Source organism: Schistocerca serialis, chromosome 1 (genome assembly GCF_023864345.2).
Source record: "Schistocerca serialis cubense isolate TAMUIC-IGC-003099 chromosome 1, iqSchSeri2.2, whole genome shotgun sequence".
NCBI classification, from domain to species: domain Eukaryota; kingdom Metazoa; phylum Arthropoda; class Insecta; order Orthoptera; family Acrididae; genus Schistocerca; species Schistocerca serialis.
Window position 1 is genome coordinate 147,601,837 of NC_064638.1, and position 27,744 is coordinate 147,629,580.

General features: G+C 46.3%; 16 non-coding genes across 16 annotated transcripts; all 16 read right to left on the minus strand.

The window, feature by feature from the left end:
* Positions 1–5,894: 5,894 nt before the first annotated feature.
* Positions 5,895–5,967, minus strand: Trnak-cuu (transfer RNA lysine (anticodon CUU)). The gene has a single exon. It is a non-coding gene; the product is annotated as a tRNA-Lys (tRNA).
* Positions 5,968–6,469: 502 nt separating this feature from the next.
* On the minus strand, positions 6,470–6,542 carry Trnar-ccu (transfer RNA arginine (anticodon CCU)). The gene has a single exon. It is a non-coding gene; the product is annotated as a tRNA-Arg (tRNA).
* Positions 6,543–7,044: 502 nt separating this feature from the next.
* On the minus strand, positions 7,045–7,117 carry Trnar-ccu (transfer RNA arginine (anticodon CCU)). The gene has a single exon. It is a non-coding gene; the product is annotated as a tRNA-Arg (tRNA).
* A 6,686-nt stretch (positions 7,118–13,803) lies between these two features.
* On the minus strand, positions 13,804–13,876 carry Trnar-ccu (transfer RNA arginine (anticodon CCU)). The gene has a single exon. It is a non-coding gene; the product is annotated as a tRNA-Arg (tRNA).
* A 1,077-nt stretch (positions 13,877–14,953) lies between these two features.
* On the minus strand, positions 14,954–15,026 carry Trnar-ccu (transfer RNA arginine (anticodon CCU)). The gene has a single exon. It is a non-coding gene; the product is annotated as a tRNA-Arg (tRNA).
* Positions 15,027–15,528: 502 nt separating this feature from the next.
* On the minus strand, positions 15,529–15,601 carry Trnar-ccu (transfer RNA arginine (anticodon CCU)). The gene has a single exon. It is a non-coding gene; the product is annotated as a tRNA-Arg (tRNA).
* A 502-nt stretch (positions 15,602–16,103) lies between these two features.
* Positions 16,104–16,176, minus strand: Trnar-ccu (transfer RNA arginine (anticodon CCU)). The gene has a single exon. It is a non-coding gene; the product is annotated as a tRNA-Arg (tRNA).
* A 502-nt stretch (positions 16,177–16,678) lies between these two features.
* On the minus strand, positions 16,679–16,751 carry Trnar-ccu (transfer RNA arginine (anticodon CCU)). The gene has a single exon. It is a non-coding gene; the product is annotated as a tRNA-Arg (tRNA).
* Positions 16,752–17,253: 502 nt separating this feature from the next.
* Positions 17,254–17,326, minus strand: Trnar-ccu (transfer RNA arginine (anticodon CCU)). The gene has a single exon. It is a non-coding gene; the product is annotated as a tRNA-Arg (tRNA).
* Positions 17,327–17,828: 502 nt separating this feature from the next.
* Positions 17,829–17,901, minus strand: Trnar-ccu (transfer RNA arginine (anticodon CCU)). Its single transcript has one exon. It is a non-coding gene; the product is annotated as a tRNA-Arg (tRNA).
* Positions 17,902–24,714: 6,813 nt separating this feature from the next.
* On the minus strand, positions 24,715–24,787 carry Trnar-ccu (transfer RNA arginine (anticodon CCU)). Its single transcript has one exon. It is a non-coding gene; the product is annotated as a tRNA-Arg (tRNA).
* A 502-nt stretch (positions 24,788–25,289) lies between these two features.
* On the minus strand, positions 25,290–25,362 carry Trnar-ccu (transfer RNA arginine (anticodon CCU)). The gene has a single exon. It is a non-coding gene; the product is annotated as a tRNA-Arg (tRNA).
* Positions 25,363–25,864: 502 nt separating this feature from the next.
* Positions 25,865–25,937, minus strand: Trnar-ccu (transfer RNA arginine (anticodon CCU)). Its single transcript has one exon. It is a non-coding gene; the product is annotated as a tRNA-Arg (tRNA).
* Positions 25,938–26,439: 502 nt separating this feature from the next.
* Positions 26,440–26,512, minus strand: Trnar-ccu (transfer RNA arginine (anticodon CCU)). The gene has a single exon. It is a non-coding gene; the product is annotated as a tRNA-Arg (tRNA).
* Positions 26,513–27,014: 502 nt separating this feature from the next.
* Positions 27,015–27,087, minus strand: Trnar-ccu (transfer RNA arginine (anticodon CCU)). Its single transcript has one exon. It is a non-coding gene; the product is annotated as a tRNA-Arg (tRNA).
* A 502-nt stretch (positions 27,088–27,589) lies between these two features.
* On the minus strand, positions 27,590–27,662 carry Trnar-ccu (transfer RNA arginine (anticodon CCU)). The gene has a single exon. It is a non-coding gene; the product is annotated as a tRNA-Arg (tRNA).
* Positions 27,663–27,744: the final 82 nt, after the last annotated feature.

Genomic DNA, 27,744 nt, shown 5'->3' on the forward strand with positions numbered 1-27,744 from the left:
GCACCCAACCTCATCGGCGCACTGAAGAAATGCTGCGGCTTGACTCCGCCGCCAGTAACATAAAAACAGAAATTAGTCCGGAGACGAAATGTTGCATCCATTTGCAGTGTAAATGAATTTTTCCATTTTCATATGTATTCAGGAGAGCCGGGAATCCGTGCACTTTGCACCGCATGAGTGCGTCTCACCCCACAAATCAGAGTTAGTATTGAGTGAAAAATATAAATTAAAAGTCTGCTATCGTTGTTTCTCTCCATCGGATCGACTGTTACAATTAAGAAACTAGGAAACGCAGTTCTGTGCAGGGCATCCGCCAATGATACGGAACGCGCTACTACAAACATTCTGTTAATTTCTGAACGTGACGAATGATCCAAGTGACGCACTCGTAAATTAGTCTGTCCCGCACTTACTTCTTTGGTCTTCACTTCGGGCGTCCGAAGGAAGAGTGGAATCCACCATGTCGGAGGAAATGGCTTTAAGCACTCCATCCTATATTGGCTGTGAAATGATCGTGTGACTTAAAAAGTTTGCAAAATGAGCTTTATAGTTTTTAGTCTTCTGTAGTCGGTGGTGCTGTATCATTAAATACAGGAGAAAGTCTTCTTTACTCGTTTCGTTCACATTGAAAAGATAGTAAACTGTGTGGCCTTTAAGCCAGTTTACTGAATTTCTTTTGGTCTGCGGGTAAGGCACTACCTCCGGAGTGAGGAAGTCAGCTGGCGTTATGGTCGCAGGGCATGTTCTAGTGATGCTCGCCAACAACTGTCGTATGACCGCCCAAACATCTCGCACTTTTTCGCAGACAAATCGGTGTTCCTCGCTATCTTGTACCTGGCAAGTGTTGCATAAGGGTGAATCGGCCAGATGAATGGAATGGAGTCTGGCATTGGTAGCTATTTTGCGATTCACCGTGAGATACCAAGACGCTCGCACGTGAGACGGTAAATGGCGTGAATGAATATTATCCCAAATCACCCGCCAATTGTGAGCTGTATATTTGTCTTCGATGTTATTCCTGGAGGTGGACTCGATCAAAGTCTTATAAAGTTGCTTCACCACCGTTATTTCCTTCGCCGGAATTCTTGTTCGAGCATAGCTATATTCAAGCAGGAAGTATTTTAAATGATAAAGGTCGTGTGGAATATGATGTACATCAATCGGGGGGTTGAGGTTCGCTGGGGAGATTTCGTTGAGAAGGTGAGCAGTGAGACAGTGTGGAGATTTTGTCCATAGCTTATACATACTGCTTAGATAGAGCGCCTGTGCCTTTTTATAGACATCTGTGAGGTTCAATCCGCCCTTCCGAGGAGGGAGCGTCAACGTAACATATTTAACTTTGAAGATATTGCCTCTGGTCACAAAATGGCCCAGGGCAGACAGCATTCTATGTGCAATGCCACTGGGAAGAGGCAACACTTTGGCTACATAGTTAATCTTCGAGAGGATTAAAGTGTTGACCAGTTCAATTTTTTGGAGAGCATTCAGTTTCCTCATGCTATGCAGTTGTACACATGCCCTAACTTTATGAAGTAAAGCTCTATAATTAACAGCAATGGTATTCTGTATCTTCCGCCGAAACTCAAGTCCTAAGCACTTTATACTGGTAATTTCTCGTAATCGGGTATGATTGGGTAGATTTATTCCCCGTCCGACATTCATGAGTCCGGATTTTTGCCAGTTCACCTTCGCCCCAGATACCGCCTCATATCGTTGAAGTATTTGAAGTGAGGACCGCACTTCTTGCGCGTTCACGACAAGAAAGCCGACATCATCTGCGTACGCACGGCACACAATCTTCTGGCTATTGATTTCCAATCCCTGCAAATGTGCAGTTAGCGTAGCGAGCAGAGGTTCTATGGCGATGGCAAAGAGAGCCATCGACATCGGACAGCCTTGCCTCACAGAACACTCGATATCAATAGCGCCACTGAGGCGACCATTAATTTGAATTCGCGACGTACTATTGCGGATCAGATTGTCGAGTACTTGGGTGAACTGGTGCGGAAACCCCAATTCCTGCATGACGCGGAAAAGGAACCGATGGCTCACCCTGTCGAAAGCTTTTGCAAAGTCTATCATGACGAGGGCGCATTTTAACTTGCAAGCCTCCGCTACGGCAATGACATCTCTGTAATCCGTGAGCGTGTGGTAAATAGATCTATCTCTACCGACACTCGTTTGATACTGTCCTGTGATTGTGGTCATGACAGTTTTGAGCCGTTGGCTCAGAACACGGGCGAATAGTTTATAATCACTATTTAATAACGTGAGAGGTCGCAGGTTAGTGAGGTCATTACTGCACGGGGTCTTGGGCAGTAAGACAACAATTCCTTGTCGAAATTCCTGCGGAATAACGTTTTGTGGGTTCATTAGTTCTTTACATATTGCAAGGAGTTTCGATTTCATCTGCGGCCAGAAAGTTTGATATACCTCTGCAGGTATTCCATCGCAACCAGGAGATTTATTCTTCGGACTCCTTAGGATAACGTCTGTTAATTCGTCTTCTGTCACCTCTGTCATCAGCTGAGTCGCCTCTGTAGGGCTGAGTTTCCGTGAGAAATTTGTCGCAAACTCCGCAAACACGGTATCATCTGTCATTTTATTGGACATCAGGTCTCGATAGTACTCTTCAATCGCACGCATAATGTCACTTTGTTTAGTAACTATTGCCCTGGTGCTGGTTCGGATGTGTGTAATGATTTTCCGATTGCCTCTTCGACTTTCACGTAACATGTGATACATGGCAGCCTCTTCTTCTTGCACCGTCTTAGGAACTCGCGCCCGAATTTGAAAACCTTCCAACTGTTTCCGTTGCAGCGTTAAAAGTTTCGCCTGAATTCTTTTGATCTTTGCAAAATTGCCGATAACGGTCGCGTCACATTTATACAACTCCCGAAGACACTGAAAGTAAAATTCCATGGTCCGTTTGTGCCACAGACTTTTCTGACGGGAGTAAAACATTAAAGTTTTCCTAATTTGTGGTTTGGCGCATTTGAGCCACCACTCGATCGCGGAGTTGTAGGATCTGAATTTGCGTTCACATGCCGTCCAGGTGGACAGGAAGGCTTCTCGACATGCAGGATCATGCAAATGTGCGATGTTGAACTTCCATAACCCTCGACCCCGGTATGTTTCCTGTTTTTGCATGTTGACGGTGCAGATATAGGCAGCATGGTCGGAAAATACAGTTGGCCATATTTCGGTGTGTAGCAGGTGTTGCGTTAAATTACGCGATATGTAAATTCTATCTAACCTACTTGCCGAATGATTGGTAACATGCGTAAAACCCACTTCCACTCCGTGCATGTGCGTCCAAGTGTCAGTGAAGCGGAGTTCTTGAATTATCTGTTCTAATTCGACACACCGATTAAAGTGAGGAGTTTGATCGATTTGACGAAGCACACAATTGAAATCGCCGCCAAAAATGACATCACTGTAGTTGGTCCCGAAGAGCGGAAGGATCTCGTGGCGAAAAAATTCTGCACGGTGTTGCCTATTACTGGACCCAGAAGGTGCGTAAATATTAATCAGTCTGATGTTATTGACAGTGACTGCTATCCCTCTGCCGGTCACCAGTTTGGCCTCACAATTTGCAATGATCCCTTCTTTTAACAGTAATGCTGTTCCAAGTTCGAAACCGTTGCCAGGGTTCACGAAAGCGTTATACCCTGCTATGTGGTCTAACCTGATCTCACTCACTTCCTGAAGCATGGCTATATCGATGTCGGCTGCGTATAACAAGTCTTGTAAGTTCTTCAGATTCAAATCACTGCGTATCTTATTGATATTGAGAGTCAGGATCTTGTAGGCCTGCAAGGTGGTCATAGATGTTTGGTACGAAAGGAGCAAACGATAGGGTGCGTCATACAGCCTTCAATTGGAGGCGCTGACCGTGTCGGTCGTTTGAGTAGCCATGGCCACGTGGACGTTGTGTCCATCAACCGCTGATACGGGGGGCAAGGAGCCGGTCGAGGGTGTGGAATCCTCCTGCATCTCTACATCAGCTTCGTTCGTTTCAAACTCGTCCGCCCAATTGGGAGAGCAAAGGGTGCCTACTGGCTCAGAAACTGGTGGATTCGTATTCTGTGGCTCAGTTTGCTGAGTTGGCGTCTCATCTGGTCCGCTGTCGTACATCGTGGGAGTCTCCGACATGGTGTCGTCTGATCGTGTTGTGTCCCGCGAGCGCGAAGGCGAGGCGGCAGCGTCTGCGGGCCCTTCTTTTAAATTCTGACCGATTAATTTAGCCTTTCCCCGCAAGCTCGGTGCTGTATCTTCCGCACCTTGGTGAGCCATCCTCCGCTTTTTATTTTTCTTCGGAGATCGATTACCACGTATTACTGTGTCGGAGTTGGGCATCGTTTCAGCGACTCGTTCAGACATGGGAGCAGGAGCCATGGACACCTCCACCAACTCGGCACCCCGTGAGGGCTGGTCCACCGCCATCTCACTGGTCCTGTTAGTTTCATGTGTTTCAGATGCAGCCATCTCGGACGCGACTGGCGTGTCCGGAGACGTCACATTAACGACGGAACTGGGTCCGGCAGGTTTATCGCTAATCGGTTGTATTGACGGCTCACCGCGGGCAACCGACACGTACGATGGCTGTAATGTTGACATCGCGGGAGGGCTAACACTCTCTCCGGTTGGCAGTTGTACTACACGACGCTGTAAACATTCCGCACGAACATGTCCCGTCGAGTTACATCTGGCACATGTTCTAGGTTGGCTATCATACATTACGACGGCACGGTACCCACAAACCGTGACGTACGACGGAATATGTCGTTGCAAGTCAACTTTAAGCTGCCTGACGCCATTCAGTACCGGATACTTATGCGCCGGAGACCAACGTTCTGCAAAGTTGCTCAAAACTTTGCCATACGGCGATATCGCAACGTTTATCTGTTCTGCTGGGACCTCAAACGGTAGTTCAAAAATGCGAATTGTTCGAAGTCCAAGCCCGGCGTGAGAAACAGTTACCACACCCACATTGCCATCACTATGCTTAAACTTCAAACCAGAACTAAAGGAGTCAACTAGTTTGTCACAAAACTCGGCATCTCTCATCTTGATATAAACGATACTAGACAGAATCGACAAATGTATACCGATAATCTCATCGAGGCCAATTTTCATCACTTCTTCGAGGAAATCCTCGATTTCGAAGGATGTTGGTCGGGCAAACGTGTTATCGAACGTTAACTTCAAGGTGTCTTTCCTCATAGTATGTGACATCACTGAATTATCAACGTCATTCCACAAACGCAAGAATAACCGCTGCTAGCGAGCGACTTACCCCGCAGAAGTAAACAAGCCAGCCGCAGCGCGAAGCACAGACAACCGCACGCCACGGCCGCTGCAGGCAGACTGGCCATTAGGCCACAGAGGCTGACTGGCTTTAAGCTGGCGGTGTGCTCGCTCAAATCAACACTTGCCAAGTGTACCCTTCCTGATGCACTACTCTACGTCTGCAGAGAGTCGGGACGTCGCATGAGCCTTTCCTGTGTGCCTGTACATACTCAGACATATTGAAGTCCAGCCACCTACTTTCCGCTGGCAATTCTTATACCTGCCGTCTTAGGCTATTCCCTTTCTGAACTGTAAGTCCTGCACACAAGACAGGTAAGTGACTATTCATATGGGTCATACCGTTTACCAACAAGTAATTTTAAAATAGCGTTTCCTTTCACAGCGCCATCACGCTTTGAAACACTTCCGCAGCTAACAGGTCGATTGATAATGGCCATCGTTTCGTTTCAGGTTGTCAGTAAGTGTGTATTTTCATATCGTCGTCATACCTGTGATACCTGTAAGCACTCACAAACACCAACTTTCTCAACTATTACACCTGTATGTGGTGAGACTGATTTTGCCCCAGTGAGTAAAACGTGTACCTCTGGTGGGACTCGAACCCACAATCCCCGGTTTAAGAGACCGATGCCTTATCCATTAGGCCACAGAGGCTGACTGGCTTTAAGCTGGCGGTGTGATCGCTCAAATCAACACTTGCCAAGTGTACCCTTCCTGATGCGCTACTCTACGTCTGCAGAGAGTCGGGACGTCGCATGAGCCTTTCCTGTGTGCCTGTACATACTCAGACATATTGAAGTCCAGCCACCTACTTTCCGCTGGCAATTCTTATACCTGCCGTCTTAGGCTATTCCCTTTCTGAACTGTAAGTCCTGCACACAAGACAGGTAAGTGACTATTCATATGGGTCATACCGTTTACCAACAAGTAATTTTAAAATAGCGTTTCCTTTCACAGCGCCATCACGCTTTGAAACACTTCCGCAGCTAACAGGTCGATTGATAATGGCCATCGTTTCGTTTCAGGTTGTCAGTAAGTGTGTATTTTCATATCGTCGTCATACCTGTGATACCTGTAAGCACTCACAAACACCAACTTTCTCAACTATTACACCTGTATGTGGTGAGACTGATTTTGCCCCAGTGAGTAAAACGTGTACCTCTGGTGGGACTCGAACCCACAATCCCCGGTTTAGGAGACCGATGCCTTATCCATTAGGCCACAGAGGCTGACTGGCTTTAAGCTGGCGGTGTGCTCGCTCAAATCAACACTTGCCAAGTGTACCCTTCCTGATGCGCTACTCTACGTCTGCAGAGAGTCGGGACGTCGCATGAGCCTTTCCTGTGTGCCTGTACATACTCAGACATATTGAAGTCCAGCCACCTACTTTCCGCTGGCAATTCTTATACCTGCCGTCTTAGGCTATTCCCTTTCTGAACTGTAAGTCCTGCACACAAGACAGGTAAGTGACTATTCATATGGGTCATACCGTTTACCAACAAGTAATTTTAAAATAGCGTTTCCTTTCACAGCGCCATCACGCTTTGAAACACTTCCGCAGCTAACAGGTCGATTGATAATGGCCATCGTTTCGTTTCAGGTTGTCAGTAAGTGTGTATTTTCATATCGTCGTCATACCTGTGATACCTGTAAGCACTCACAAACACCAACTTTCTCAACTATTACACCTGTATGTGGTGAGACTGATTTTGCCCCAGTGAGTAAAACGTGTACCTCTGGTGGGACTCGAACCCACAATCCCCGGTTTAGGAGACCGATGCCTTATCCATTAGGCCACAGAGGCTGACTGGCTTTAAGCTGGCGGTGTGCTCGCTCAAATCAACACTTGCCAAGTGTACCCTTCCTGATGCGCTACTCTACGTCTGCAGAGAGTCGGGACGTCGCATGAGCCTTTCCTGTGTGCCTGTACATACTCAGACATATTGAAGTCCAGCCACCTACTTTCCGCTGGCAATTCTTATACCTGCCGTCTTAGGCTATTCCCTTTCTGAACTGTAAGTCCTGCACACAAGACAGGTAAGTGACTATTCATATGGGTCATACCGTTTACCAACAAGTAATTTTAAAATAGCGTTTCCTTTCACAGCGCCATCACGCTTTGAAACACTTCCGCAGCTAACAGGTCGATTGATAATGGCCATCGTTTCGTTTCAGGTTGTCAGTAAGTGTGTATTTTCATATCGTCGTCATACCTGTGATACCTGTAAGCACTCACAAACACCAACTTTCTCAACTATTACACCTGTATGTGGTGAGACTGATTTTGCCCCAGTGAGTAAAACGTGTACCTCTGGTGGGACTCGAACCCACAATCCCCGGTTTAGGAGACCGATGCCTTATCCATTTTTTTTTTTTTTTTTTTATTTGTCTTATCCATTTTATTTTTTTATTTTTTTTTTTTTTTCCGGATCCCAAGTCCGACGCCTTATCCATTTTTTTTTCTGCCACTTTTTTTTTTTTTTTTTTTTTTTTTATTTTGTGCTGTAAGTGGTATCAGGCAGGGAGAGGCAAGGAGGGCAGGGGTCATGCAATCTGAGGCCTGGCCATCTTGTCTCCCACCGTAACTGTCACCACGGCACCCAACCTCATCGGCGCACTGAAGAAATGCTGCGGCTTGACTCCGCCGCCAGTAACATAAAAACAGAAATTAGTCCGGAGACGAAATGTTGCATCCATTTGCAGTGTAAATGAATTTTTCCATTTTCATATGTATTCAGGAGAGCCGGGAATCCGTGCACTTTGCACCGCATGAGTGCGTCTCACCCCACAAATCAGAGTTAGTATTGAGTGAAAAATATAAATTAAAAGTCTGCTATCGTTGTTTCTCTCCATCGGATCGACTGTTACAATTAAGAAACTAGGAAACGCAGTTCTGTGCAGGGCATCCGCCAATGATACGGAACGCGCTACTACAAACATTCTGTTAATTTCTGAACGTGACGAATGATCCAAGTGACGCACTCGTAAATTAGTCTGTCCCGCACTTACTTCTTTGGTCTTCACTTCGGGCGTCCGAAGGAAGAGTGGAATCCACCATGTCGGAGGAAATGGCTTTAAGCACTCCATCCTATATTGGCTGTGAAATGATCGTGTGACTTAAAAAGTTTGCAAAATGAGCTTTATAGTTTTTAGTCTTCTGTAGTCGGTGGTGCTGTATCATTAAATACAGGAGAAAGTCTTCTTTACTCGTTTCGTTCACATTGAAAAGATAGTAAACTGTGTGGCCTTTAAGCCAGTTTACTGAATTTCTTTTGGTCTGCGGGTAAGGCACTACCTCCGGAGTGAGGAAGTCAGCTGGCGTTATGGTCGCAGGGCATGTTCTAGTGATGCTCGCCAACAACTGTCGTATGACCGCCCAAACATCTCGCACTTTTTCGCAGACAAATCGGTGTTCCTCGCTATCTTGTACCTGGCAAGTGTTGCATAAGGGTGAATCGGCCAGATGAATGGAATGGAGTCTGGCATTGGTAGCTATTTTGCGATTCACCGTGAGATACCAAGACGCTCGCACGTGAGACGGTAAATGGCGTGAATGAATATTATCCCAAATCACCCGCCAATTGTGAGCTGTATATTTGTCTTCGATGTTATTCCTGGAGGTGGACTCGATCAAAGTCTTATAAAGTTGCTTCACCACCGTTATTTCCTTCGCCGGAATTCTTGTTCGAGCATAGCTATATTCAAGCAGGAAGTATTTTAAATGATAAAGGTCGTGTGGAATATGATGTACATCAATCGGGGGGTTGAGGTTCGCTGGGGAGATTTCGTTGAGAAGGTGAGCAGTGAGACAGTGTGGAGATTTTGTCCATAGCTTATACATACTGCTTAGATAGAGCGCCTGTGCCTTTTTATAGACATCTGTGAGGTTCAATCCGCCCTTCCGAGGAGGGAGCGTCAACGTAACATATTTAACTTTGAAGATATTGCCTCTGGTCACAAAATGGCCCAGGGCAGACAGCATTCTATGTGCAATGCCACTGGGAAGAGGCAACACTTTGGCTACATAGTTAATCTTCGAGAGGATTAAAGTGTTGACCAGTTCAATTTTTTGGAGAGCATTCAGTTTCCTCATGCTATGCAGTTGTACACATGCCCTAACTTTATGAAGTAAAGCTCTATAATTAACAGCAATGGTATTCTGTATCTTCCGCCGAAACTCAAGTCCTAAGCACTTTATACTGGTAATTTCTCGTAATCGGGTATGATTGGGTAGATTTATTCCCCGTCCGACATTCATGAGTCCGGATTTTTGCCAGTTCACCTTCGCCCCAGATACCGCCTCATATCGTTGAAGTATTTGAAGTGAGGACCGCACTTCTTGCGCGTTCACGACAAGAAAGCCGACATCATCTGCGTACGCACGGCACACAATCTTCTGGCTATTGATTTCCAATCCCTGCAAATGTGCAGTTAGCGTAGCGAGCAGAGGTTCTATGGCGATGGCAAAGAGAGCCATCGACATCGGACAGCCTTGCCTCACAGAACACTCGATATCAATAGCGCCACTGAGGCGACCATTAATTTGAATTCGCGACGTACTATTGCGGATCAGATTGTCGAGTACTTGGGTGAACTGGTGCGGAAACCCCAATTCCTGCATGACGCGGAAAAGGAACCGATGGCTCACCCTGTCGAAAGCTTTTGCAAAGTCTATCATGACGAGGGCGCATTTTAACTTGCAAGCCTCCGCTACGGCAATGACATCTCTGTAATCCGTGAGCGTGTGGTAAATAGATCTATCTCTACCGACACTCGTTTGATACTGTCCTGTGATTGTGGTCATGACAGTTTTGAGCCGTTGGCTCAGAACACGGGCGAATAGTTTATAATCACTATTTAATAACGTGAGAGGTCGCAGGTTAGTGAGGTCGTTACTGCACGGGGTCTTGGGCAGTAAGACAACAATTCCTTGTCGAAATTCCTGCGGAATAACGTTTTGTGGGTTCATTAGTTCTTTACATATTGCAAGGAGTTTCGATTTCATCTGCGGCCAGAAAGTTTGATATACCTCTGCAGGTATTCCATCGCAACCAGGAGATTTATTCTTCGGACTCCTTAGGATAACGTCTGTTAATTCGTCTTCTGTCACCTCTGTCATCAGCTGAGTCGCCTCTGTAGGGCTGAGTTTCCGTGAGAAATTTGTCGCAAACTCCGCAAACACGGTATCATCTGTCATTTTATTGGACATCAGGTCTCGATAGTACTCTTCAATCGCACGCATAATGTCACTTTGTTTAGTAACTATTGCCCCGGTGCTGGTTCGGATGTGTGTAATGATTTTCCGATTGCCTCTTCGACTTTCACGTAACATGTGATACATGGCAGCCTCTTCTTCTTGCACCGTCTTAGGAACTCGCGCCCGAATTTGAAAACCTTCCAACTGTTTCCGTTGCAGCGTTAAAAGTTTCGCCTGAATTCTTTTGATCTTTGCAAAATTGCCGATAACGGTCGCGTCACATTTATACAACTCCCGAAGACACTGAAAGTAAAATTCCATGGTCCGTTTGTGCCACAGACTTTTCTGACGGGAGTAAAACATTAAAGTTTTCCTAATTTGTGGTTTGGCGCATTTGAGCCACCACTCGATCGCGGAGTTGTAGGATCTGAATTTGCGTTCACATGCCGTCCAGGTGGACAGGAAGGCTTCTCGACATGCAGGATCATGCAAATGTGCGATGTTGAACTTCCATAACCCTCGACCCCGGTATGTTTCCTGTTTTTGCATGTTGACGGTGCAGATATAGGCAGCATGGTCGGAAAATACAGTTGGCCATATTTCGGTGTGTAGCAGGTGTTGCGTTAAATTACGCGATATGTAAATTCTATCTAACCTACTTGCCGAATGATTGGTAACATGCGTAAAACCCACTTCCACTCCGTGCATGTGCGTCCAAGTGTCAGTGAAGCGGAGTTCTTGAATGATCTGTTCTAATTCGACACACCGATTAAAGTGAGGAGTTTGATCGATTTGACGAAGCACACAATTGAAATCGCCGCCAAAAATGACATCACTGTAGTTGGTCCCGAAGAGCGGAAGGATCTCGTGGCGAAAAAATTCTGCACGGTGTTGCCTATTACTGGACCCAGAAGGTGCGTAAATATTAATCAGTCTGATGTTATTGACAGTGACTGCTATCCCTCTGCCGGTCACCAGTTTGGCCTCACAATTTGCAATGATCCCTTCTTTTAACAGTAATGCTGTTCCAAGTTCGAAACCGTTGCCAGGGTTCACGAAAGCGTTATACCCTGCTATGTGGTCTAACCTGATCTCACTCACTTCCTGAAGCATGGCTATATCGATGTCGGCTGCGTATAACAAGTCTTGTAAGGTCTTCAGATTCAAATCACTGCGTATCTTATTGATATTGAGAGTCAGGATCTTGTAGGCCTGCAAGGTGGTCATAGATGTTTGGTACGAAAGGAGCAAACGATAGGGTGCGTCATACAGCCTTCAATTGGAGGCGCTGACCGTGTCGGTCGTTTGAGTAGCCATGGCCACGTGGACGTTGTGTCCATCAACCGCTGATACGGGGGGCAAGGAGCCGGTCGAGGGTGTGGAATCCTCCTGCATCTCTACATCAGCTTCGTTCGTTTCAAACTCGTCCGCCCAATTGGGAGAGCAAAGGGTGCCTACTGGCTCAGAAACTGGTGGATTCGTATTCTGTGGCTCAGTTTGCTGAGTTGGCGTCTCATCTGGTCCGCTGTCGTACATCGTGGGAGTCTCCGACATGGTGTCGTCTGATCGTGTTGTGTCCCGCGAGCGCGAAGGCGAGGCGGCAGCGTCTGCGGGCCCTTCTTTTAAATTCTGACCGATTAATTTAGCCTTTCCCCGCAAGCTCGGTGCTGTATCTTCCGCACCTTGGTGAGCCATCCTCCGCTTTTTATTTTTCTTCGGAGATCGATTACCACGTATTACTGTGTCGGAGTTGGGCATCGTTTCAGCTACTCGTTCAGACATGGGAGCAGGAGCCATGGACACCTCCACCAACTCGGCACCCCGTGAGGGCTGGTCCACCGCCATCTCACTGGTCCTGTTAGTTTCATGTGTTTCAGATGCAGCCATCTCGGACGCGACTGGCGTGTCCGGAGACGTCACATTAACGACGGAACTGGGTCCGGCAGGTTTATCGCTAATCGGTTGTATTGACGGCTCACCGCGAGCAACCGACACGTACGATGGCTGTAATGTTGACATCGCGGGAGGGCTAACACTCTCTCCGGTTGGCAGTTGTACTACACGACGCTGTAAACATTCCGCACGAACATGTCCCGTCGAGTTACATCTGGCACATGTTCTAGGTTGGCCATCATACATTACGACGGCACGGTACCCACAAACCGTGACGTACGACGGAATATGTCGTTGCAAGTCAACTTTAAGCTGCCTGACGCCATTCAGTACCGGATACTTATGCGCCGGAGACCAACGTTCTGCAAAGTTGCTCAAAACTTTGCCATACGGCGATATCGCAACGTTTATCTGTTCTGCTGGGACCTCAAACGGTAGTTCAAAAATGCGAATTGTTCGAAGTCCAAGCCCGGCGTGAGAAACAGTAACCACACCCACATTGCCATCACTATGCTTAAACTTCAAACCAGAACTAAAGGAGTCAACTAGTTTGTCACAAAACTCGGCATCTCTCATCTTGATATAAACGATACTAGACAGAATCGACAAATGTATACCGATAATCTCATCGAGGCCAATTTTCATCACTTCTTCGAGGAAATCCTCGATTTCGAAGGATGTTGGTCGGGCAAACGTGTTATCGAACGTTAACTTCAAGGTGTCTTTCCTCATAGTATGTGACATCACTGAATTATCAACGTCATTCCACAAACGCAAGAATAACCGCTGCTAGCGAGCGACTTACCCCGCAGAAGTAAACAAGCCAGCCGCAGCGCGAAGCACAGACAACCGCACGCCACGGCCGCTGCAGGCAGACTGGCCATTAGGCCACAGAGGCTGACTGGCTTTAAGCTGGCGGTGTGCTCGCTCAAATCAACACTTGCCAAGTGTACCCTTCCTGATGCGCTACTCTACGTCTGCAGAGAGTCGGGACGTCGCATGAGCCTTTCCTGTGTGCCTGTACATACTCAGACATATTGAAGTCCAGCCACCTACTTTCCGCTGGCAATTCTTATACCTGCCGTCTTAGGCTATTCCCTTTCTGAACTGTAAGTCCTGCACACAAGACAGGTAAGTGACTATTCATATGGGTCATACCGTTTACCAACAAGTAATTTTAAAATAGCGTTTCCTTTCACAGCGCCATCACGCTTTGAAACACTTCCGCAGCTAACAGGTCGATTGATAATGGCCATCGTTTCGTTTCAGGTTGTCAGTAAGTGTGTATTTTCATATCGTCGTCATACCTGTGATACCTGTAAGCACTCACAAACACCAACTTTCTCAACTATTACACCTGTATGTGGTGAGACTGATTTTGCCCCAGTGAGTAAAACGTGTACCTCTGGTGGGACTCGAACCCACAATCCCCGGTCTAGGAGACCGATGCCTTATCCATTAGGCCACAGAGGCTGACTGGCTTTAAGCTGGCGGTGTGCTCGCTCAAATCAACACTTGCCAAGTGTACCCTTCCTGATGCGCTACTCTACGTCTGCAGAGAGTCGGGACGTCGCATGAGCCTTTCCTGTGTGCCTGTACATACTCAGACATATTGAAGTCCAGCCACCTACTTTCCGCTGGCAATTCTTATACCTGCCGTCTTAGGCTATTCCCTTTCTGAACTGTAAGTCCTGCACACAAGACAGGTAAGTGACTATTCATATGGGTCATACCGTTTACCAACAAGTAATTTTAAAATAGCGTTTCCTTTCACAGCGCCATCACGCTTTGAAACACTTCCGCAGCTAACAGGTCGATTGATAATGGCCATCGTTTCGTTTCAGGTTGTCAGTAAGTGTGTATTTTCATATCGTCGTCATACCTGTGATACCTGTAAGCACTCACAAACACCAACTTTCTCAACTATTACACCTGTATGTGGTGAGACTGATTTTGCCCCAGTGAGTAAAACGTGTACCTCTGGTGGGACTCGAACCCACAATCCCCTGTTTAGGAGACCGATGCCTTATCCATTAGGCCTCAGAGGCTGACTGTCTTTAAGCTGGCGGTGTGCTCGCTCAAATCAACACTTGCCAAGTGTACCCTTCCTGATGCGCTACTCTACGTCTGCAGAGAGTCGGGACGTCGCATGAGCCTTTCCTGTGTGCCTGTACATACTCAGACATATTGAAGTCCAGCCACCTACTTTCCGCTGGCAATTCTTATACCTGCCGTCTTAGGCTATTCCCTTTCTGAACTGTAAGTCCTGCACACAAGACAGGTAAGTGACTATTCATATGGGTCATACCGTTTACCAACAAGTAATTTTAAAATAGCGTTTCCTTTCACAGCGCCATCACGCTTTGAAACACTTCCGCAGCTAACAGGTCGATTGATAATGGCCATCGTTTCGTTTCAGGTTGTCAGTAAGTGTGTATTTTCATATCGTCGTCATACCTGTGATACCTGTAAGCACTCACAAACACCAACTTTCTCAACTATTACACCTGTATGTGGTGAGACTGATTTTGCCCCAGTGAGTAAAACGTGTACCTCTGGTGGGACTCGAACCCACAATCCCCGGTTTAGGAGACCGATGCCTTATCCATTAGGCCACAGAGGCTGACTGGCTTTAAGCTGGCGGTGTGCTCGCTCAAATCAACACTTGCCAAGTGTACCCTTCCTGATGCGCTACTCTACGTCTGCAGAGAGTCGGGACGTCGCATGAGCCTTTCCTGTGTGCCTGTACATACTCAGACATATTGAAGTCCAGCCACCTACTTTCCGCTGGCAATTCTTATACCTGCCGTCTTAGGCTATTCCCTTTCTGAACTGTAAGTCCTGCACACAAGACAGGTAAGTGACTATTCATATGGGTCATACCGTTTACCAACAAGTAATTTTAAAATAGCGTTTCCTTTCACAGCGCCATCACGCTTTGAAACACTTCCGCAGCTAACAGGTCGATTGATAATGGCCATCGTTTCGTTTCAGGTTGTCAGTAAGTGTGTATTTTCATATCGTCGTCATACCTGTGATACCTGTAAGCACTCACAAACACCAACTTTCTCAACTATTACACCTGTATGTGGTGAGACTGATTTTGCCCCAGTGAGTAAAACGTGTACCTCTGGTGGGACTCGAACCCACAATCCCCGGTTTAGGAGACCGATGCCTTATCCATTAGTCCACAGAGGCTGACTGGCTTTAAGCTGGCGGTGTGCTCGCTCAAATCAACACTTGCCAAGTGTACCCTTCCTGATGCGCTACTCTACGTCTGCAGAGAGTCGGGACGTCGCATGAGCCTTTCCTGTGTGCCTGTACATACTCAGACATATTGAAGTCCAGCCACCTACTTTCCGCTGGCAATTCTTATACCTGCCGTCTTAGGCTATTCCCTTTCTGAACTGTAAGTCCTGCACACAAGACAGGTAAGTGACTATTCATATGGGTCATACCGTTTACCAACAAGTAATTTTAAAATAGCGTTTCCTTTCACAGCGCCATCACGCTTTGAAACACTTCCGCAGCTAACAGGTCGATTGATAATGGCCATCGTTTCGTTTCAGGTTGTCAGTAAGTGTGTATTTTCATATCGTCGTCATACCTGTGATACCTGTAAGCACTCACAAACACCAACTTTCTCAACTATTACACCTGTATGTGGTGAGACTGATTTTGCCCCAGTGAGTAAAACGTGTACCTCTGGTGGGACTCGAACCCACAATCCCCGGTTTAGGAGACCGATGCCTTATCCATTAGGCCACAGAGGCTGACTGGCTTTAAGCTGGCGGTGTGCTCGCTCAAATCAACACTTGCCAAGTGTACCCTTCCTGATGCGCTACTCTACGTCTGCAGAGAGTCGGGACGTCGCATGAGCCTTTCCTGTGTGCCTGTACATACTCAGACATATTGAAGTCCAGCCACCTACTTTCCGCTGGCAATTCTTATACCTGCCGTCTTAGGCTATTCCCTTTCTGAACTGTAAGTCCTGCACACAAGACAGGTAAGTGACTATTCATATGGGTCATACCGTTTACCAACAAGTAATTTTAAAATAGCGTTTCCTTTCACAGCGCCATCACGCTTTGAAACACTTCCGCAGCTAACAGGTCGATTGATAATGGCCATCGTTTCGTTTCAGGTTGTCAGTAAGTGTGTATTTTCATATCGTCGTCATACCTGTGATACCTGTAAGCACTCACAAACACCAACTTTCTCAACTATTACACCTGTATGTGGTGAGACTGATTTCGCCCCAGTGAGTAAAACGTGTACCTCTGGTGGGACTCGAACCCACAATCCCCGGTTTAGGAGACCGATGCCTTATCCATTAGGCCACAGAGGCTGACTGGCTTTAAGCTGGCGGTGTGCTCGCTCAAATCAACACTTGCCAAGTGTACCCTTCCTGATGCGCTACTCTACGTCTGCAGAGAGTCGGGACGTCGCATGAGCCTTTCCTGTGTGCCTGTACATACTCAGACATATTGAAGTCCAGCCACCTACTTTCCGCTGGCAATTCTTATACCTGCCGTCTTAGGCTATTCCCTTTCTGAACTGTAAGTCCTGCACACAAGACAGGTAAGTGACTATTCATATGGGTCATACCGTTTACCAACAAGTAATTTTAAAATAGCGTTTCCTTTCACAGCGCCATCACGCTTTGAAACACTTCCGCAGCTAACAGGTCGATTGATAATGGCCATCGTTTCGTTTCAGGTTGTCAGTAAGTGTGTATTTTCATATCGTCGTCATACCTGTGATACCTGTAAGCACTCACAAACACCAACTTTCTCAACTATTACACCTGTATGTGGTGAGACTGATTTTGCCCCAGTGAGTAAAACGTGTACCTCTGGTGGGACTCGAACCCACAATCCCCGGTTTAGGAGACCGATGCCTTATCCATTAGGCCACAGAGGCTGACTGGCTTTAAGCTGGCGGTGTGCTCGCTCAAATCAACACTTGCCAAGTGTACCCTTCCTGATGCGCTACTCTACGTCTGCAGAGAGTCGGGACGTCGCATGAGCCTTTCCTGTGTGCCTGTACATACTCAGACATATTGAAGTCCAGCCACCTACTTTCCGCTGGCAATTCTTATACCTGCCGTCTTAGGCTATTCCCTTTCTGAACTGTAAGTCCTGCACACAAGACAGGTAAGTGACTATTCATATGGGTCATACCGTTTACCAACAAGTAATTTTAAAATAGCGTTTCCTTTCACAGCGCCATCACGCTTTGAAACACTTCCGCAGCTAACAGGTCGATTGATAATGGCCATCGTTTCGTTTCAGGTTGTCAGTAAGTGTGTATTTTCATATCGTCGTCATACCTGTGATACCTGTAAGCACTCACAAACACCAACTTTCTCAACTATTACACCTGTATGTGGTGAGACTGATTTTGCCCCAGTGAGTAAAACGTGTACCTCTGGTGGGACTCGAACCCACAATCCCCGGTTTAGGAGACCGATGCCTTATCCATTAGGCCACAGAGGCTGACTGGCTTTAAGCTGGCGGTGTGCTCGCTCAAATCAACACTTGCCAAGTGTACCCTTCCTGATGCGCTACTCTACGTCTGCAGAGAGTCGGGACGTCGCATGAGCCTTTCCTGTGTGCCTGTACATACTCAGACATATTGAAGTCCAGCCACCTACTTTCCGCTGGCAATTCTTATACCTGCCGTCTTAGGCTATTCCCTTTCTGAACTGTAAGTCCTGCACACAAGACAGGTAAGTGACTATTCATATGGGTCATACCGTTTACCAACAAGTAATTTTAAAATAGCGTTTCCTTTCACAGCGCCATCACGCTTTGAAACACTTCCGCAGCTAACAGGTCGATTGATAATGGCCATCGTTTCGTTTCAGGTTGTCAGTAAGTGTGTATTTTCATATCGTCGTCATACCTGTGATACCTGTAAGCACTCACAAACACCAACTTTCTCAACTATTACACCTGTATGTGGTGAGACTGATTTTGCCCCAGTGAGTAAAACGTGTACCTCTGGTGGGACTCGAACCCACAATCCCCGGTTTAGGAGACCGATGCCTTATCCATTTTTTTTTTTTTCTTTTTCTTTTTTTTTTTTTTTATTTTTTTATTTTTTTTTTTTATTTTATTTTAGGGCCTCCCATCTCCCCTTCTAGCCCTTCCATTCGCTCTCCTTCATGCGCCTTCTTCGGCGAGCTTCATTGCTAAAATCAAATGAAATACTCCTTTGCAAGTAAGGGAATCCATCAAACGTGGTGAGAAAAGTAAATGTCTCCATCCAAATGAACTTATTTTGTAACGTTGGATGGTTGTTCAAAATAACTGAAAATAATCTGGTGAAAATTGTGGATAAAGAAAGAAAAATTAATGGTTAACTGAGAAACGTAGGCTTCTTAAGGACACACACAATACAAGACACTGATCTCTCTTTTTTTTTTTTTTTTTTTTTTTTTTTTTTTTTTTTTTTTTTTTTAAGCATAGGCATATAATGCAAGGCCTTTTCAGGGTTCTGCGAAGGCCTTCACGGCTACCGTAGCGGCCCTGGGGCCCACGAAGTCCCCACCGTACGTCGCCCTTAGCAGCAATCCCCTACTTTGGCATCGCAAATCCGATATTTTATCCGCTATTCGTCATTGCGTACGTCATCCGATGCCTTGTTTGTCAAATAATATTTTTAGCATGTTACCATACAAGGTCTTGTGGTGTCGTTGTCCACATATTTTATAATATTCCAGTAATAGATGTTGCTCATAGTCCAGTACGTCGGGCAGGCCGAGGTTATTAATGACATAATTGACATAGTTCCCCAGTAGCCATAGGGTAACATTATTCTTTTGAATAGGGAAAGCAACGCTTTCGGGGTTGACGAGAATGTCGACAGTAAGGTGTCTGCCGTCGTTCCTATTGATAAACGCCACCTGTTGTCGGACTCTGTCCCAAATGACCTGGTAGCCGTTGCATATGAGACGATGCCGGAGGGTGTCTATCACATTACAACGTGGACACTGATTTGTGTCACTCAATCCTATAGACTGTAATCTTTCATTTGTGGCAACGGTATTATTGACAACCTTGTACCAGGCACCGCGCACATTGGTGGACAGTACTTTATTGTTTATATTCTTCCATATATTTTGCCAATTTCGGGTGGGATATTTTGATTCCATTCTGTTACGGTTGTCCTTTGTAGTAAGGCATTCCATGATGAAACTACAGTTTCTTTTGGTCCTATCCGCGACAATGCAGTGCAGATAACTGAGTTCTAAATAGTAGAACCTGATGTGCTGCAATTTGTAAGAGATTTTACTTATGTTAATAGGTGGTTCCATACTCTCCGGTGTAAGGATTCGGAAAAGTTTCGATGATAAATTATTGTGGCAGTCTTCTAAAAGCTGAAGTGTACGCTTGATATAAAGAGCCGTAGTTTTGCGGCGGATATCGGTCAGTCCGAGGCCTCCTTCTCGCGGTTTTAAAGTTATAGTACTGGCCGCCACTTTAAATATCTCACCTCTCCAAACATACTTGCAGATGAAGCTCATGATGGTTGTGGATATCGCTTTAGGTATCGGCAGTATTTGACCTACATATACTGCTTTCGAAAGGACAGCGCAGTTGATTAATTGCACCCTTTGGATAATGTTCAAGTCTCTAAGTCGGTTCATTATTAAAGTACCACGAATACTATGTAAGACCTTCTTCCAGTTGAATGTCGTTGTTTGCAGGGGGCATCGGTAGAACCTCACACCTAACGCAGTGTGATGGTCTACAGACCTGGCCCATTCGAGGGCAGTGTTCCTGAAGCCATGGAGATTTAGAAAGGAGCTTTTCATATCGTTGATTTGCGCTCCCGTTGCGAAGCAGTAAAGGCGAACTATCTCTCTCAGTCTTACAACGTCGTCATTACTTCTGACGATGACACCGACGTCGTCGGCGTAAGCGTTGGTAGCGTTACTGACCCCTGAAATTGATATGCCTTCTAATTCCTTGTTTAATCGTTTCAGCAAAGGTTCTAGTGCGACCACAAATAGCATCACTGATAAAGGACTTCCCTGCGGGACACCATTTGCTATTTCGACATCTCGAGTATAGTGTCCATTGATTAAAATTTTGGTTTTCATCCCTTGCAATAGATTTTTTAAGACAATTAAAAATTTGTCGTTAAAACCTATATGCATCAGAGTGGTAAATAAATATTCATGGTTTACCCTATCAAAGGCTTTAGAAAAGTCGATAAAAACGAGGCCAGCCTTCGTCAATGTCGTTGAGAAGATACTGATTATGTCCCTGTATTCGCAGACTGTTTTAAAAATATTCCGACCCGGGAGACACGTTTGATGGGGACCAATTACAGTATCAAACACCGGTCGGAGTCTGTTTTTTACAACCCTGGCAATAATTTTATAATCAGAGTTCATTAAGGATATCGGTCTCATTTTGTTGAGCTGTTTGACATCCGAATTGATTCCCTTAGGAAGTAAAACAGTGACACACTCTTTCATTTCGTCAGGTATGTGCCCTCCACTCAAGATTTCGTTGACGACTTGTGTGAATTTATTCCTTATAATATGCCAATATTGGGAATAAAATTCTACGGGTAAACCGTCGGGCCCAGGTGATTTTTTAACAGGTGAGCTTTTAATTACTTCTAAAATGTCTTCAGACAGGATTTCAACAGTGAGGCTCCTGTTGTGTTCTGCAGTTACTAGTTGTTCCATATCACAGTTTCGGAGCAGTTCCTGTCCATGATCTGGGTTATACTGGTGAGCACTGTACAATTGATTATAATACCTATGAGCCTCGTTTAAAATATCTTTTTGTTGAGTTAAAACACTTTGATCTTCAGAAAACACTTTGATCTTCAGAGAGCAATGACTCAATAAAATTTCTTCGACGATTTTTTTCGTGCTGGAGTAGATGATAGAGTGAAGCGTGTTCTTCTTCCACTGTGGTTTGAACTCGTGATTTTATTGTCATTCCTTCCAGCTGTTTGCGTTTAAGACTAAGAAGTTCGGCCTTGACCTGTTTGATACCCGTTCTGACAGCCGCGGACATGGGCATATCATAAAGGTCACGCAGACAACTATAATAGAATTCGACAGTGCGCCGAGACCAAAGTGCCCTTTCCCTACTGTAAGAAATTAGAGTAGATCTAAGTTTCTTTTTGGCGCATAAAGTCCACCAATCTATCGTTGACCGGTATTTGTGGCTTTGTCGGAGTGAAAGTTGCCAAGAAGCTTCTAACTGCTCAGTTAGGGCGTTATCTCGAAGCATGGCGATATTTAATTTCCAAAAAGGACGGCCCCAGTATGTCTTCTGTTTAGGAAGTCCAATGCTGCACCTTAGTGCTAGATGGTCGGAAAAGAAAGTTGGTATTCGTTCGACGCCACTGATTTTGCTGGCTAAATGTGAACTTACGTATATGCGGTCGATCCGACTTTGCGCTTTAGTGCTAAAATATGTGTACTGGACAGACACGGGGTATTTGACCTCCCAAGCGTCCTGCCATTTCATTGTTTTCACAAGACCATCTAGTTCTGGGGAGAAATTGAAATTTGGCGTTTGGTCTTTCCTGTGTAGGACACAATTCCAGTCACCTCCGACTATTACATCAACGGGGTTTTCCTTTAGTAAAAACACGAGATCTTTTTTAAAAAACTTGGCTCGTTCTGTTCGACCACTGCTTCCCGAAGGTACATATACATTTATAATCGTAACACCGAAAATCTTAAAACTGATTCCCCTCCCCGATTCCAACAGGGTTACATCTGTTATTGCAATACCTTCCTTGACCAGGACAGCGGTGCCGCAAGCGCCTTCTGAGGCGACATTGAGAATTGCAGTAAATCCCGGAACATACAAATTTGAAAAACACACTTCTTGAAAAAGCGCAATATCGGTATCGGACTGATATATGAAGTCCCGGAGGGCAGCAATGTTAGTTGCACTCTGGATCTTGTTAATATTAACAGTCATAACGTGATACGTTTGATCCATAAGCAAGAGCTGTTATTGTTTACTGGACTTTCCGGCGATTAGGCATATGTAGGCCGAATTCACATGTCATTCGTGCGCTCAAAGTGTAGTCGTGAGCTTGAGAGGTTGCGGTTAACATGCCATACCATTGTTCGCAGATACATGTGGCAGTGTTGTCTCCGTATCGTCTGCCCATTCAAAACGACTATTCTGGGGAGATTGTCTACGTTGGGAAGTAGGTACGTCCTGATGGTCTGAAAATTCGAGGCCTGGTGCTCCTTCGTCCCGGACACCGTGCTCAGGTGATGTCCGTAGATGCGATTGTATGCTACCGACCTCAGGTTCCCTCCGGCCATGGTCTTCGATCGTTGTCTGTTCCTGAATGCTCCTCAACCTATCCCGCAGAGCCGGGGCTAAGCTTTCAGCAGCCTGGTGTGCTAACCGCTTTTTGCGACGTTTCCTAGCTTTCCGAGGCGATCTTGACCGCTCTGGAGACGAATCAGGGGACTTTTCGGACGAATGCGGAGACGAAGTCGGCGATGCAAGCCGGTCTTGTGTCCTAGTCGAAGAGCCAACGCTGCTCTTTTCACCAGGCGTGGAAGAAAGGACTACCGCAGTTAGACTCGCCTCTGTCGCAGGGGGCCTGTCAGCCGCGCTGTGGGAAGCAGAACCGTAGTCATTGACTCCTTGTGTCAGTTGGATGATCGAGTGATCTATGCTCATGTCTTGCCCAACAATATTCTGAACTGGATCATCCGTTGCCGCTACTTTCGTGGTGGTCTCGTCCTGTCGTGCGCAATCAGGCGGTTGCAGGGAGGGATCCACAGTAACCGCAGAAGGTTCTGCTCGCGAGCTACGAGAAGGCTCGGCACAGTCGGAAGGTACAGGTACCTGACTTTCACTGGTGGTACACTGGGGCGCTGTATGGTTAGTCATAGCTACGGATCTACCACTGTCTATATGGTTGTTAACACTCTCGGGATGCTCGCATTGGTCCCCCAGTTCGAAAGATGTCTGCCGAGCTGATCGCAAAGGTGACGTGGCAGCAGCGTACGTCATCTGCAGGTGAACTACAGGCCCTGCACCTTCGGATTCTACCCTTGGTAATTGAGGAACCCTCCGTCTACTGCACTCAGCACGCACGTGCTCTGTCGAGTTACAAATGGCACAGGTACGAGGCTGTCCATCGTAAATGATCAACGCACGGTATCCTCCAATAATTACAAAGGAAGGAATGTGCTTGAGAAGTTCCATCTTAACCTGGCGAACGCCATTCAAAACGGGAAACATGTGTGGTTCTGACCACATTTCCGCAACATTGGAAATTACTCTGCCATACGCCCCGAGAACACGATTAATTTCGACTACAGGCATTTCAAAAGGAAGCTCAAATACTCTTACTGTTCGTATTCCCATCCCAGCATGGGATACTACGACATCGCTAACTGAGCCGTCTAAGTGATTGAACTTAATAATACCGCCACATTGTTCAACAAGTGCGACACATTTAGCAGGATCTGCCAATTTCACATATGCCGAGTTAGTCACAAACGATAAATGAACTCCAACTAAATCATCTTTCGTAATTCCAACTTTTTCTGTGAGCCACAGTTTGATTTCAAAAGCTTTCGGTCGTACGAAATTTCTATCGAAAGCGAATTTAATCGTGTCTTTTCTCATCTTCATCAAACCAATACACAATTAAGTGAAGTAATGCGCTTGCGAGCCGGCCTACCTGGCTCGCAGGAAAACAGCCTTGTTGACACGAAACGTCCGCAGCGGCCGCCACACGTCCGTCTCGCGCCGAAGACGAGGCGCGAATGTATCCATTAGGCCACAGAGGCTGACTGGCTTTAAGCTGGCGGTGTGCTCGCTCAAATCAACACTTGCCAAGTGTACCCTTCCTGATGCGCTACTCTACGTCTGCAGAGAGTCGGGACGTCGCATGAGCCTTTCCTGTGTGCCTGTACATACTCAGACATATTGAAGTCCAGCCACCTACTTTCCGCTGGCAATTCTTATACCTGCCGTCTTAGGCTATTCCCTTTCTGAACTGTAAGTCCTGCACACAAGACAGGTAAGTGACTATTCATATGGGTCATACCGTTTACCAACAAGTAATTTTAAAATAGCGTTTCCTTTCACAGCGCCATCACGCTTTGAAACACTTCCGCAGCTAACAGGTCGATTGATAATGGCCATCGTTTCGTTTCAGGTTGTCAGTAAGTGTGTATTTTCATATCGTCGTCATACCTGTGATACCTGTAAGCACTCACAAACACCAACTTTCTCAACTATTACACCTGTATGTGGTGAGACTGATTTTGCCCCAGTGAGTAAAACGTGTACCTCTGGTGGGACTCGAACCCACAATCCCCGGTTTAGGAGACCGATGCCTTATCCATTAGGCCACAGAGGCTGACTGGCTTTAAGCTGGCGGTGTGCTCGCTCAAATCAACACTTGCCAAGTGTACCCTTCCTGATGCGCTACTCTACGTCTGCAGAGAGTCGGGACGTCGCATGAGCCTTTCCTGTGTGCCTGTACATACTCAGACATATTGAAGTCCAGCCACCTACTTTCCGCTGGCAATTCTTATACCTGCCGTCTTAGGCTATTCCCTTTCTGAACTGTAAGTCCTGCACACAAGACAGGTAAGTGACTATTCATATGGGTCATACCGTTCACCAACAAGTAATTTTAAAATAGCGTTTCCTTTCACAGCGCCATCACGCTTTGAAACACTTCCGCAGCTAACAGGTCGATTGATAATGGCCATCGTTTCGTTTCAGGTTGTCAGTAAGTGTGTATTTTCATATCGTCGTCATACCTGTGATACATGTAAGCACTCACAAACACCAACTTTCTCAACTATTACACCTGTATGTGGTGAGACTGATTTTGCCCCAGTGAGTAAAACGTGTACCTCTGGTGGGACTCGAACCCACAATCCCCGGTTTAGGAGACCGATGCCTTATCCATTAGGCCACAGAGGCTGACTGGCTTTAAGCTGGCGGTGTGCTCGCTCAAATCAACACTTGCCAAGTGTACCCTTCCTGATGCGCTACTCTACGTCTGCAGAGAGTCGGGACGTCGCATGAGCCTTTCCTGTGTGCCTGTACATACTCAGACATATTGAAGTCCAGCCACCTACTTTCCGCTGGCAATTCTTATACCTGCCGTCTTAGGCTATTCCCTTTCTGAACTGTAAGTCCTGCACACAAGACAGGTAAGTGACTATTCATATGGGTCATACCGTTTACCAACAAGTAATTTTAAAATAGCGTTTCCTTTCACAGCGCCATCACGCTTTGAAACACATCCGCAGCTAACAGGTCGATTGATAATGGCCATCGTTTCGTTTCAGGTTGTCAGTAAGTGTGTATTTTCATATCGTCGTCATACCTGTGATACCTGTAAGCACTCACAAACACCAACTTTCTCAACTATTACACCTGTATGTGGTGAGACTGATTTTGCCCCAGTGAGTAAAACGTGTACCTCTGGTGGGACTCGAACCCACAATCCCCGGTTTAGGAGACCGATGCCTTATCCATTAGGCCACAGAGGCTGACTGGCTTTAAGCTGGCGGTGTGCTCGCTCAAATCAACACTTGCCAAGTGTACCCTTCCTGATGCGCTACTCTACGTCTGCAGAGAGTCGGGACGTCGCATGAGCCTTTCCTGTGTGCCTGTACATACTCAGACATATTGAAGTCCAGCCACCTACTTTCCGCTGGCAATTCTTATACCTGCCGTCTTAGGCTATTCCCTTTCTGAACTGTAAGTCCTGCACACAAGACAGGTAAGTGACTATTCATATGGGTCATACCGTTTACCAACAAGTAATTTTAAAATAGCGTTTCCTTTCACAGCGCCATCACGCTTTGAAACACTTCCGCAGCTAACAGGTCGATTGATAATGGCCATCGTTTCGTTTCAGGTTGTCAGTAAGTGTGTATTTTCATATCGTCGTCATACCTGTGATACCTGTAAGCACTCACAAACACCAACTTTCTCAACTATTACACCTGTATGTGGTGAGACTGATTTTGCCCCAGTGAGTAAAACGTGTACCTCTGGTGGGACTCGAACACACAATCCCCGGTTTAGGAGACCGATGCCTTATCCATTAGGCCACAGAGGCTGACTGGCTTTAAGCTGGCGGTGTGCTCGCTCAAATCAACACTTGCCAAGTGTACCCTTCCTGATGCGCTACTCTACGTCTGCAGAGAGTCGGGACGTCGCATGAGCCTTTCCTGTGTGCCTGTACATACTCAGACATATTGAAGTCCAGCCACCTACTTTCCGCTGGCAATTCTTATACCTGCCGTCTTAGGCTATTCCCTTTCTGAACTGTAAGTCCTGCACACAAGACAGGTAAGTGACTATTCATATGGGTCATACCGTTTACCAACAAGTAATTTTAAAATAGCGTTTCCTTTCACAGCGCCATCACGCTTTGAAACACTTCCGCAGCTAACAGGTCGATTGATAATGGCCATCGTTTCGTTTCAGGTTGTCAGTAAGTGTGTATTTTCATATCGTCGTCATACCTGTGATACCTGTAAGCACTCACAAACACCAACTTTCTCAACTATTACACCTGTATGTGGTGAGACTGATTTTGCCCCAGTGAGTAAAACGTGTACCTCTGGTGGGACTCGAACCCACAATCCCCGGTTTAGGAGACCGATGCCTTATCCATTAGGCCACAGAGGCTGACTGGCTTTAAGCTGGCGGTGTGCTCGCTCAAATCAACACTTGCCAAGTGTACCCTTCCTGATGCGCTACTCTACGTCTGCAGAGAGTCGGGACGTCGCATGAGCCTTTCCTGTGTGCCTGTACATACTCAGACATATTGAAGTCCAGCCACCTACTTTCCGCTGGCAATTCTTATACCTGCCGTCTTAGGCTATTCCCTTTCTGAACTGTAAGTCCTGCACACAAGACAGGTAAGTGACTATTCATATGGGTCATACCGTTTACCAACAAGTAATTTTAAAATAGCGTTTCCTTTCACAGCGCCATCACGCTTTGAAACACTTCCGCAGCTAACAGGTCGATTGATAATGGCCATCGTTTCGTTTCAGGTTGTCAGTAAGTGTGTATTTTCATATCGTCGTCATACCTGTGATACCTGTAAGCACTCACAAACACCAACTTTCTCAACTATTACACCTGTATGTGGTGAGACTGATTTTGCCCCAGTGAGTAAAACGTGTACCTCTGGTGGGACTCGAACCCACAATCCCCGGTTTAGGAGACCGATGCCTTATCCATTAGGCCACAGAGGCTGACTGGCTTTAAGCTGGCGGTGTGCTCGCTCAAATCAACACTTGCCAAGTGTACCCTTCCTGATGCGCTACTCTACGTCTG